Consider the following 12,279-nt stretch of genomic DNA (forward strand, 5'->3'; position numbering starts at 1 on the left):
TAAGAAAAGGGAAACTATCTGGTGCTCCAGAAAGGTCTATACATGTTTTAAGAAAAGGGAAACTATCCAGTGCTCTAGAAAGGTTTATACATGTTTTAGGAAAAAGGAAACTATCAGGTGCTCCATAAAGGTTTATACATGTTTTAAGAAAAGGGAAACTATCTGGTGCTCCAGAAAGGTCTATACATGTTTTAAGAAAAGGGAAAGTAGCAGGTGCTCTAGAAAGGTTTATACATGTTTTAAGAAAAGGGAAACTACCCAGTGCTCTAGAAAGGTTTATACATGTTTTAGGAAAAGGGAAACTATCCAGAGCTCTAGAAAGGTTTATACATAATTTAGGAAAAGGGAAACTACCCAGTGCTCTAGAAAGGTCTATACATAATTTAGGAAAAGGGAAACTATCTGGTGCTCTAGAAAGGTTTATACATGTTTTAAGAAAAGGGAAACTACCCAGTGCTCTAGAAAGGTCTATACATAATTTAGGAAAAGGGAAACTATCTGGTGCTCTAGAAAGGTTTATACATGTTTTACGAAAAAGGAAACTATCTGGTGCTCCAGAAAGGTCCATACATGTTTTATGAAAAGGGAAACTATCTGGTGCTGCAAAAAGGTCTATACATGTTTTAGGAAAAGGAAAACTATCCAGTGTCTCCATAAAGGTTTATACATTGTTTTAAGAAAAGGGAAACTATCCAGTGCTCCAGAAAGGTTTATACATGTTTTAAGAAAAGGGAAAGTAGCAGGTGCTCCAGAAAAGTCTATACATGTTTTAATAAAAGGGAAACTATCTGTGGCGCCAGAAAGGTCTATACATGTTTTAAGAAAAGGGAAACTATCTGGTGCTCCAGAAAGGTCTATACATGTTTTAAGAAAAGGGAAACTATCCAGTGCTCCAGAAAGGTTTATACATGTTTTAGGAAAAAGGAAATTATCCACAGCTCTAGAAAGGTTTATACATGTTTTAGGAAAAGAGAAACTATCTGGTGCTCTAGAAAGGTCTATACATGTTTTAAGAAAAGGGAAACTATCTAGTGCTCTAGAAAGGTTTATACATGATTTAGAAAAAAGGAAACTATCCAGAGATCTAGAAAGGTTTATACATGTTTTAGGAAAAAGGAAACTATCAGGTGCTCTATAAAGGTTTATACATGTTTTAAGAAAAGGGAAACTATCCGGTGCTCTAGAAAGGTTTATACATGTTTTAGGAAAGGGAAAACTAGCAGGTGCTCCAGAAAGGTTTGTACATGTTTAAGAAAAGGGAAACTAGCAGGTGCTCCAGAAAGGTTTATACATTTTTTAAGAAATGGGAAACTAGCAGGTGCTCCAGAAAGATCTATACATGTTTTAAGAAAAGGGAAACTATCAGGGGTTTCAGATAGGTCTATACATGTTTTAAGAAAAGGGAGCCTATCTGGTGCTCCAGAAAGTTCAGCATCTCATGCTCCCTTGATTTGCCTCTTCTCTAAATTTACAATTTTAGGAAAAACCTAAGAAAAGAGTAAATTTTATCAATTAAAGTGATTTGGTTTTATATTATTGTGTCTAGCATTCTTCAACAGTTTTTATAAAATAGTTAGGTCTCATATGATCAGTCTATCAAAAACTGAATTGCACTCTGACTGGCCAATATTATTGAATCGGCCATTGTTATAAAGGAAAAATACAGGGTATACTTAAAACAAGTGATTTAAATGATATTATCAGTGCTGAAAGTGAGGCTAGATTCTGTATTTTTCAATGTTTTCAATTTTCACTTTTAACTTTTAACAAGCTTTACTTGCCCGAGAATGACTTTCAAGTATGAGGTTTAGCTAGCTATAAAACCAGGTTTAATCCACCATTTTCTACATAAAGAAATGCTTGTACCAAGTCAGGAATATGACAATTGTTTTCCATTTGTTTGATGTGTTTGAGCTTTTAATTTTGCCATTTGATAAAGGACTTTCCGTTTTAGATTTTCCTTGGAGTTTGGTATTTTTGTTATTTTACTTTTCAGCTATAACTTAAATATCCAACCCTGATATGATATCCTTTTATTAACAAAGTAAGCAATATCAAATGAAACGAACTCAGGTGGATAGTTTTCTAATTGGCAATCATATAACATCTCCCTATTTTCAAATATAAATATGTCATGTACTAATGAACAATTAAACATTCAAAGAATACCCAAACCCTAAACTTTGAAAACCAGGGATGATAAATACACGTTAGTAGACAAAAGCAGACTGAAAAAGGAAAGCCAAATCAATCTAAGGTCAATTTTGTCTGAAGGAGTTGTAACCTAATAATTTCTAAATAATTTCTAAACTGAGAATTTAATAAAAGTATGTTATATTAAATCATGTCAAAACAGAAGCACCAACTATTGATATATATTGAAGATGTATTACTTAAACAAAACTATGTTCTTTTTCAGTTTCAGTAATGAGAAAACTTTTCCAAGATATTACTTCTGTTAGAGGAAATTTCCTCACGTAATTTGCCCTTAATGAAAAAGTTTGGAAAATCCATCTAAGTAGAACCTCTTTCACCTCGACAAAAGCATAAATTTCTTATAAAAAATTTCCTCATTTCAAATAGTTCTTAATATATCATTTTATTAAAAAAAAATTAAAATAATAAATCAAATATATTGAACAAGGAACAAAGGAAAGGAAATAATTCTTTAACTAGATTAAATTCATTACATGTGTTTTCTAGTCTATAATTGTTGAGTTATTTCCCTTACTATATATATATATGTACCACAAAACACTAAAAACTCTGCCAGATTCAGTAGATATGCTAATAAAAAAAAACAGACTGTGCCAACCCCATCAGAAAGCGCATCACAATGTTTAGCATGCTCATATAAAGATTTGTTCTAAATTTCAGAATTCTACAATTATAATTAGATTGGTTAATTAACAGTTGAATCATATACAAATATTTTGGGTTTCCCTCATTTTTATCATTTTTCACTGGAATTTCTGGAAAAAAAGCACTTTTTATTAAAATACGTCATTGATATTTTTAGAGAGTATGATAAGTGACTGCTTATCCCTGTTCTTAAAGTTTTTCTTGTTTTCTTATTTAGAATAAATTATCTGCAAAACTGCTCTCATTTTGAAAAATAAGTTATTCTCCCACCTTGACCTTTGATTTTGTTTCAACAAAAATTTCACCATGAATATCTGACGACCGGGCAAAAAAGATAGTACAGATGATATGCTTTCGAATGGTATATAATTGAGCTGTATGTTAGGTGGGTGCATTAAAAATGAACTTTTATGGTTAATGTCACTCTCCTATAAAGCCCTCAGGCTTGATAGTGTAGACTCAGGCTGATACCAGGCCCAGTATAGAATATGAAATGTCATAATAATATAGAGTCTGACAAACTCTTCCTCACTGTACTTCTATATAGATAAACAAATTAAAAACTAACAGTCAAATTTACAACTTCCTTAGGAAATGTTTCCTTGTAAATTTCATTCATTGAATTTCAATTTTTACTTTAGTTGCCTGACTTCTAAGAAAAGTATTACTAATACAAATATATGGTGGGATCAAATGATTATTACTACTTTTCTGAAACAACTTATATCAACAATGAAAAAGCTGAATGTACATTCTAATGGGGAATTATATAATTTGGTCCACATTAGCTCATTTCAGAGAATTTTGAAAATATTTCATTTTCAAATATCACCCAGACACTTTAAGCAATGCAATACTTCTTTTCCACACAGAATAATGGTCTCATGGTAGCATGTTCGCTAGGTGTGCGGGAGGTCATGGGTTCTAACCCCAGCCGGGTTAAACCAAAGACTTTAAAATTGGTATTTGCTGCTTCTCCGCTAAGCAAGTGCCATTAAGGAGTAAGAGCAAAGACTGGTCAGCTCAGAGTCAGAATAATGTGTCTGGGTAAGGTGACATGTATTCCTGAGGACTGTTTACCTTGTGAACTAGCACGTTAAAAATCCGCTCAGCATGTACAAGTACAAAGCAGGGTAAAAATTCATATTACAATAACATGTTCTAGTCCTGAATATGCATATTAATTTGCTCCTGGACGTTAAGCAGCCATCCATCATCATCATCAGATGACAATACGAATACTAAAATCCAGGCTAAAGTAAGGCGTATGTACCGTATTCAGTCGTGTATAGTTCACAATTGTGTATAGTACGCACCCCCTTTTCATCCCCCCCCAAAATCGTGAAAAAAGTCTTGTTAAAAAAAAGTTAAAAAGAAAAGATAAATAAAAACCTTTGATAGGGAACTATTAAACCATGTATTTTATCTTCATTCAATTCTATTGGAAGATAAATAAAATAAAGAAGATTGTTTGTTCAATCAAATCCTTTTTTTGTTTAATTAAATAATTTAAAGTCATAAACAATGAAATGGTAGAGCTTTTATCATGTAATTACATTTATTAATTTTATAAAAGTAAAGTTATTGATTAAAGATCCCTTTTAAAATCAACATTTGTCTAAGCTTGTCCAAGCTGATGCACTGTTCAAATATTATAAAAGAAATCATTGGAAAATTATGGAACAAAAGAAAATAGAGATCAAACAATCATCTTAATTGATTAGCAGTAATTAAAATTTTAAAACTCTTTAATCCTTAATTTTCTTTTCATTGATCATGTTGATTTGAAGCCCGAGGTTATTATATTGAACACCTGTCAAAAGTTGACATGATTATTTAATTGCTACACACCCATACTTAATCCTTAATTACCCCTTTAGATTACTCATGCAGGATGTCACACCTGTACTTTCAATAAAAAAGTAAAAAAGTTATTAAAAAAATAAAAATAAAAAACCGTCTCGAATATACAATAATGAAGAAAAAACAATATTTAAAAAAAATATTTTTTTTTAATAAAAATAGAAAACTGTCTACAGTTGTGTATAGTCCGCACCCCGTGTACCAACAATATATTTTGGGTAAAAAAGTGCCTACTATACAAGACCAAATACGGTACTTTAATTCAGTCACGGACCCGCTATATCGCGGGTGTTCTAGTTTCACTGAATATTACACGTTTAAATACAAATTGATGTCTGTTTCCTACAAATAAAGAAGATATTTAACTAAGAAGGAATACTAGTATGAACACTTGGGACTTGACAATTATATTTAATAATTCAAACTGACTACTTTATCTTTCATATGACTTTACAATAGGTACATACATGCATTACATATTATCTTACCTCCTATACATTTCTAAGAATATGATTGGTTAAAAGCAACTGCGTGGATATGACTTAAAAGTGAGAGGTTTAGCTATAAAACCAGGTTTAATCCACTATTTTCTACATAAAGAAATGCCTGTACCAAGTCAGGAATATGACAATTGTTTTCCATTTGTTTGATGTGTTTGAGCTTTTGATTTTGCCATTTGATAAAGGACTTTCGGTTTTAGATTTTCCTTGGAGTTTGGTATTTTTGTTATTTTACTTTTCAGCTATAACTTAAATGTCCAACCCTGATATGATATCCTTTTATTAACAAAGTAAGCAATATCAAATGAAACGAACTCAGGTGGATAGTTTTCTAATTGGCAATCATATAACATCTCCCTATTTTCAAATATAAATATTTCATGTACTAATCAGTCTAATGAACAATTAAACATTCAAAGAACACCCTAACCCTAAACTTTGAAAACCAGGGATGATAAATACACGCTAGTAGACAAAAGCAGACTGAAAAAGGGAAGACAAATCCATCTAAGGTCAATTTTGTCTGAAGGAGTTGTAACCTAATAATTTCTAAATAATTTCTAAAATGAGAATTTAATAAAAGTATGTTATATTAAATCATGTCTAAACAGAAGCACCAACTACTGATATATATTGAAAATGTGTTACTGAAACAAAACTATGTTCTTTTTCAGTTTCAGTAATGAGAAAACTTTTCCAAGATTGTACTTCTGTAAGAGGAAATTTCCTCACTCAATTTGCACTTAATGACAAAGTTTGGAAAATCCATCTAAGTAGAACCTCTTTCACCTCGACAAAAGCATAAATGTCTTATAAAAAGTTTCCTCATTTTAAATAATTCTAAATATATCATTTTATTAAAAAAAAAAAAAAAAATTAATAATTAATCAAATATATTGAACAAGGAACAAAAAGGAAAGGAAATAATTCTTTAACTAGATTAACTTCATTACATTTTGTTGTGAATTTCAGAAAGACACAATTTTAATTAGATTGGGTAATTAACAGTTGAATCATATACAAATATTTTGGTTTCACTCGTTTTTATCATTTTCACTGGAATTTCTGGAAAAAAGCACTTTTTGTTAAAAATACGTCATTGATATTTTAAAGAGCGTATGATAAGTGACTGCTTATCCCTGTTCTTAAAGTTTTTCTTGTTTTCTTATTTAGAATAAATTATCTGCAAAACTGCTCTCATTTTGAAAAATAAGTTATTCTCCCACCTTGACCTTTGATTTTGTTTCAGGCTTGAGAGGGGAGACTCAGGCTGACACCAGGACCTGCATGTGTAAGCTGATACCAGGGTCAGTATAGAATATGAAACGTCATAATAATATAGAGTCTGACAAACTCTACCTCACTGTAGTTCTATAAAGATAAACAAATTAAAAACTAACAGTCAAATTTACAACTTCCTTAAGAAATGTTTCCTTGTAAATTTCATTCATTGGATTTTTATTTTTATTTTTGTTGCCTGACTTCTAAGAAAAGTATTACTAACACAAATATATGGTGGGATTAAATAATTATTACAACATATATCATGTATATCAACAATGAAAAAGCTGAATGTACACTCTAATGGGGAATTATATAATTTGGACACTCATTTCAGAGAATTTTGAAAATATTTCATTTCATTTTTAAATATCACCCAGGCACTTAAAGCAATGCAATATTTCTTTTCCACAAAGTTCTTAAAGCGATGATAATTGAAAACAGGATTATTTAATAGGACCTTGATATTCTGTATACTGCAGACATCATGACTTATCAGACAAACATCAAGAAACTTTTGAAACACTAGTCTTCAGTAAATTTTTTGAAGGATTAATACAGGTGTTAACAGTTTATGCATGGGAATTTTACTTTCGTCAAAAAATAAGTTAAAAGTAACACACTTAATGTGGTAATGGAATACCCTGCATTATGATTAACTAAAAGTTTTTTTCTTAAACATAAAGTTGACAGTAAATTATCCAATTTTAGTCTACTTTAATGTCATTTTTCTTCACATTACTTAGTTCTCTTTCAATTAAATCTAAAATACTCTGTGAAAGGGAGTTAAGACAGTCAAATCTTTTTTTATATGAAAAGGGGGTGAAAGATATTAGATTATCTCCAGGGAAACTTATTAACAACAAATTGTAACTTCACATATATCTATACTACTAAAATAACGAGGTCCAATTAGTTAGCCGGCATGATGTAAAACGACAAATCAAAGAATTCAACTTTATATATAACTAATATAGGACAAGGGTGTTGATTAAAAATTACACCATTCCATGCCTTTTGTTTTCCACATAATTAATAATACCAATAATTAACAAGTTCCAGGTCAAATCAGATACCGATACCAATAGTATATGTCACATGTAATTTCCGGTTGTAGTAAGAAAACCAGGAAGGGTTCAAACAGAAAGATTTTGAAAGCAGAGAAAGCTGTGCACCTTATAATCAGCATGAATTTACCAGATGACAATATGAATACTAAAATCCAGGCTAAAAATATGGCGTGTATATATATATATATACACAAGTCTAAATTGAAAACAAGGTTCAAACCTATGATTGCGTTGGATAAAAACCGCAATTTTTATACGTGTGCATGCAAAACAAATTTCTTGGTAGAGGGGTCTAAATACAGCAGAAACAACATTTCCCAAAAGACCAAAAAAGTGAAAAAGTATATTTTAACAAAACGAATTTGACTAGCAGGTCAAACAACGGATGTTCTTAAACCCTGCTGATATATATATAAAGTGACTAGAAAATCAACCTAATAATGTTAGAGTAAATCTGATTCTTTACCTCCTCCCCGACCATATGTATAGGTACTTTAATTCAGTCACGGACCTGCGATGTCACGGGTGTGTTCTAGTTCCACTGAATATTACATGCTTAAATTCAAATTGATGTCTGTAAATAAAGAAGATATTTAACTAAGAAGGAATACCAGTCATGCCAGTAGTGTGAAAACTTGGGACTTGACAATTACTTTCAATAATTCAAACTGACTACTTTATCTTTCATATGACTTAACAATAGGTACATACATGCATTACATATTACACACGCTGTCAGTGACCTAATATGGTATATAAACGGTCAATAAATTTTATATGGAATGAGAGAATAGGTCACTGAAGGACTGCGTAATATTTATCCCCTATCAATTTTTCTATCTGATACTTGGAAAATTATTACTAATTTTTGAATATCTAACAGATGCCGTTTTATATATCAGGCTATGTAAATAACTCTTGTTCACACTGTGTATTAGATATACATGGTCAGCATGTGACATGGTACAACCAATTAAGTTCCCTAAAGTCTATTGAAGGTAGGATATAAAGAAATACACCTGTACAGTTGTATTGCTGAAGATGATGATAGATTGGTGTTTAATGTCCAGTGGCAACTATTAGATGCATATCAGGAAGATAACATGTTATGAATAGGAATCCTGCTTTGTACATGCTGAGCTGGATACTTAATCTGGCCTTTGTTAGTTTTGTATGTTTTTTAATTTTAGTTCACTTATATGTTTTGGAGTTTAGTGTGACGTTATTTTCATTGAACTAGTACACATTTTTGTTTAGGGGCCAGCTGAAGCCCGCCTCCGGGTGTGGGATTTTCTCGCTGTGTTGAAGACCCATTGGTGGCATTCTGCTGTTTTCTGCTCTTTGGTCGGGTTGTTGTCTCTTTGACACATTCCCCATTTCCATTCTCAATTTTATTTTATAGTTCATAAGATAACAGTCTGTAGGAAAACATGTCACCCTACCCGGACACATTATCTGAGCCAACCAGTATTTGTTCTTACTCCTAGATGTGGCATGCTTAGCAGAGAAGCAACAAAATGGTCCTTTGCAATAAATGGAGAATGTGTCCCCATGGACACATATGATGCCCCCGCTTGCTGTTGCATACAACATTATAAAGGGACATAACTCAAGAACATTAAAGGTGACGCTACCCAAATTTGTACTTGATCTGAGTTTTGTGGTAATAAGTATTGTGTAAAGGTGTAACACCACTAATTTGGCCTGGCCAGAAAGCACATACCAGAAAGTAGTACATATTTAACACAAAATAGTTCCTACGCATGAGTGTAACTTTCAAAATATGTAGAATATTTAGGTATTGTTGGTATCAAATGAAAGCTGAATGACTGGTGATCATTGTAGAACACTTTTTGACTTATAATTTTGAATGTTAAAAAAACTGCACCAAATTTTATAAAGAGGGTACTTTTTGCCTGTATGTCAGATCTGAAGTACCTGTTTTGGTACATTCGAAGTTCCGGGAACCAGTTCTTTCTTATATGCCATTAAAAGTATGTTGATTTTTCCAGTACAAGACACCATAAAGTGTTGCTTTGACATGCAATGATTGTCACTTTATTTGAACTTGAAACAAAAGAGCTGTGTCTGCTTGAAATTGAGGAATTTAACATAGAAAGCAATGGGGCCATGAATTAGTGGTGAACTTCCTATTACAGAGAATCATCAGAAATTCAATTTTTAGAAGTTGTACCTATTCCAATGAAAATAAGTCATATTTGATGTAAGTAAACATGTTTAATCATCTTTTTTGGATGAACAATTCTGTTTATGGGAAATTTCAGCTCTTAAATTGACATAATCAGGTATTTTAGCCTTTTATGGTCACACAACATGCATGCAGTTAAGACATGACTCCAAATTCTTATGTTTGCATTATTTGGGATTGCAATCAATAAAACATGTATATAATGACTTGTTTATGGTAAAAAAATAGCTCTTGGTCAAATAATCCTATGATTTTTCAAGTTTTATTGGTTTTCTTATGATAGCCTTTTACAATCTAGGCAATTGGTATATACTCATATAAGAATTCCAAAATCTCACTGTACATGCAATTTTGAACCAGTTTAGCAAGTTATCCAGCTGAAATATATATAAATTGCTCTTTATAATCTATGTTGTACCACAGAAGTATGGTTTATACCAAAAATGTCCCTTTTCCAATTTGAAGAAAAAAGGGGGGACAATTTTCTCAATTATGTCTTAGGTTTGGTCTAATATATTTTTATTAAATGAACAAACTCTGGTGAAATATGACTATTGGTAAGCACATTGATTTCCTAACAGAAATTATTAAATACAACAATGATATTGAGAATAAAATAAGTATATTGGCCATTTATAATATCCATATGCAGTTTTCTTTGAATAACCTATATGTTACTACCAGTCCAATTTGAGCTTAAAATTAGTAAAATAGTTTTTGGACTTAAGCTTTATGTGTTTTTTATTGCTTGAAATAGATCATAGAATTAAATAAAGTAATGCTGAAGTCAATATAGCAAGTTTGGTTCTGTTATATTACAGAGAATCATCAGAAATTCAATTTTTAGAAGTTGTACCTATTCCAATGAAAATAAGTCATATTTGATGTAAGTAAACATGTTTAATCATCTTTTTTGGATGAACAATTCTGTTTATGGGAAATTTCAGCTCTTAAATTGACATAATCAGGTATTTTAGCCTTTTATGGTCACACAACATGCATGCAGTTAAGACTTGACTCCAAATTCTTATGTTTGCATTATTTGGGATTGCAATCAATAAAACATGTATATAATGACTTGTTTATGGTAAAAAAATAGCTCTTGGTCAAATAATCCTATGATTTTCAAGTTTTATTGGTTTTCTTATGATAGCCTTTTACAATCTAGGCAATTGGTATATACTCATATAAGACTTCCAAAATCTCACTGTACATACAATTTTGAACCAGTTTAGCAAGTTATCCAGCTGAAATATATATAAATTGCTCTTTATAATCTATGTTGTACCACAGAAGTATGGTTTATACCAAAAATGTCCCTTTTCCAATTTGAAGAAAAAAGGGGGGACAACTTTCTCAATTATGTCTTAGGTTTGGTCTAATATATTTTTATTAAATGAACAAACTCTGGTGAAATATGACTATTGGTAAGCACATTGATTTCCTAACAGAAATTATTAAATACAACAATGATATTGAGAATAAAATAAGTATATTGGCCATTTATAATATCCATATGCAGTTTTCTTTGAATAACCTATATGTTACTACCAGTCCAATTTGAGCTTAAAATTAGTAAAATAGATTTTGGACTTAAGCTTTATGTGTTTTTTATTGCTTGAAATAGATCATAGAATTAAATAAAGTAATGCTGAAGTCAATATAGCAAGTTTGGTTCTGTTATAGGTGTAACACCACTAATTCGGCCCGGCCAGAAAGCACATACCAGAAAGTAGTATATATTTAACACAAAATAGTTCCTACGCATGAGTGTAACTTTCAAAATATGTAGAATATTTAGGTATTGTTGGTATCAAATGAAAGCTGAATGACTGGTGATCATTGTAGAACACTTTTTGACTTATAATTTTGAATATTAAAAAAACTGCACCAAATTTTATAAAGAGGGTACTTTTTGCCTGTATGTCAGATCTGAAGTACCTGTTTTGGTACATCCGAAGTTCCAGGAACCAGTTCTTTCTTATATGCCATTAAAGGTATGTTGATTTTTCCAGTACAAGACACCATAAAGTGTTGCTTTGACATGCAATGATTGTCACTTTATTTGAACTTGAAACAAAAGAGCTGTGTCTGCTTGAAATTGAGGAATTTAACATAGAAAGCAACGGGGTCATGAATTAGTGGTGTACCTCCTAAAGGTTTCATAATGTTTGGTAAGGGCAAACTTAAGTTAGAGAACGGAAACTAAAATTTTTGCAATTTTTCGATTTATAAAGGGGCATAACTCGATAATGATTAAAGTGACGCCACCAAAATTCAACTTGATCTGTGTTTTGTGGTAAAAAGCATTGTGTATAGTGTCATAACATTTGGTTGAAGCAAACTTAAGTTAGAGAATGGAAACTAAAAATTTTGCAATTTTTCCATTTATAAAGGGGCATAACTCTAGAACAGTTAGAGTGACGCTACCAAAATTCAAACTTGATCTGTATTTTGTTGTAATAAGCATTGTGTATAAGTTTCATAACATTTG

The 12,279-nt window shown here is 31.3% G+C and overlaps 1 protein-coding gene across 1 annotated transcript in view; it reads right to left on the minus strand.

Annotated features, from left to right (window-relative positions):
* LOC127737183 (uncharacterized) overlaps window positions 1-12,279 on the minus strand; it is a 52,703-nt gene that overhangs the window by 8,735 nt on the left and 31,689 nt on the right. The gene's annotated exons all lie outside the window — the stretch shown is intronic.

This window comes from Mytilus californianus, unplaced genomic scaffold (genome assembly GCF_021869535.1).
Source record: "Mytilus californianus isolate M0D057914Y unplaced genomic scaffold, xbMytCali1.0.p SCAF_4, whole genome shotgun sequence".
Lineage (NCBI taxonomy): Eukaryota > Metazoa > Mollusca > Bivalvia > Mytilida > Mytilidae > Mytilus > Mytilus californianus.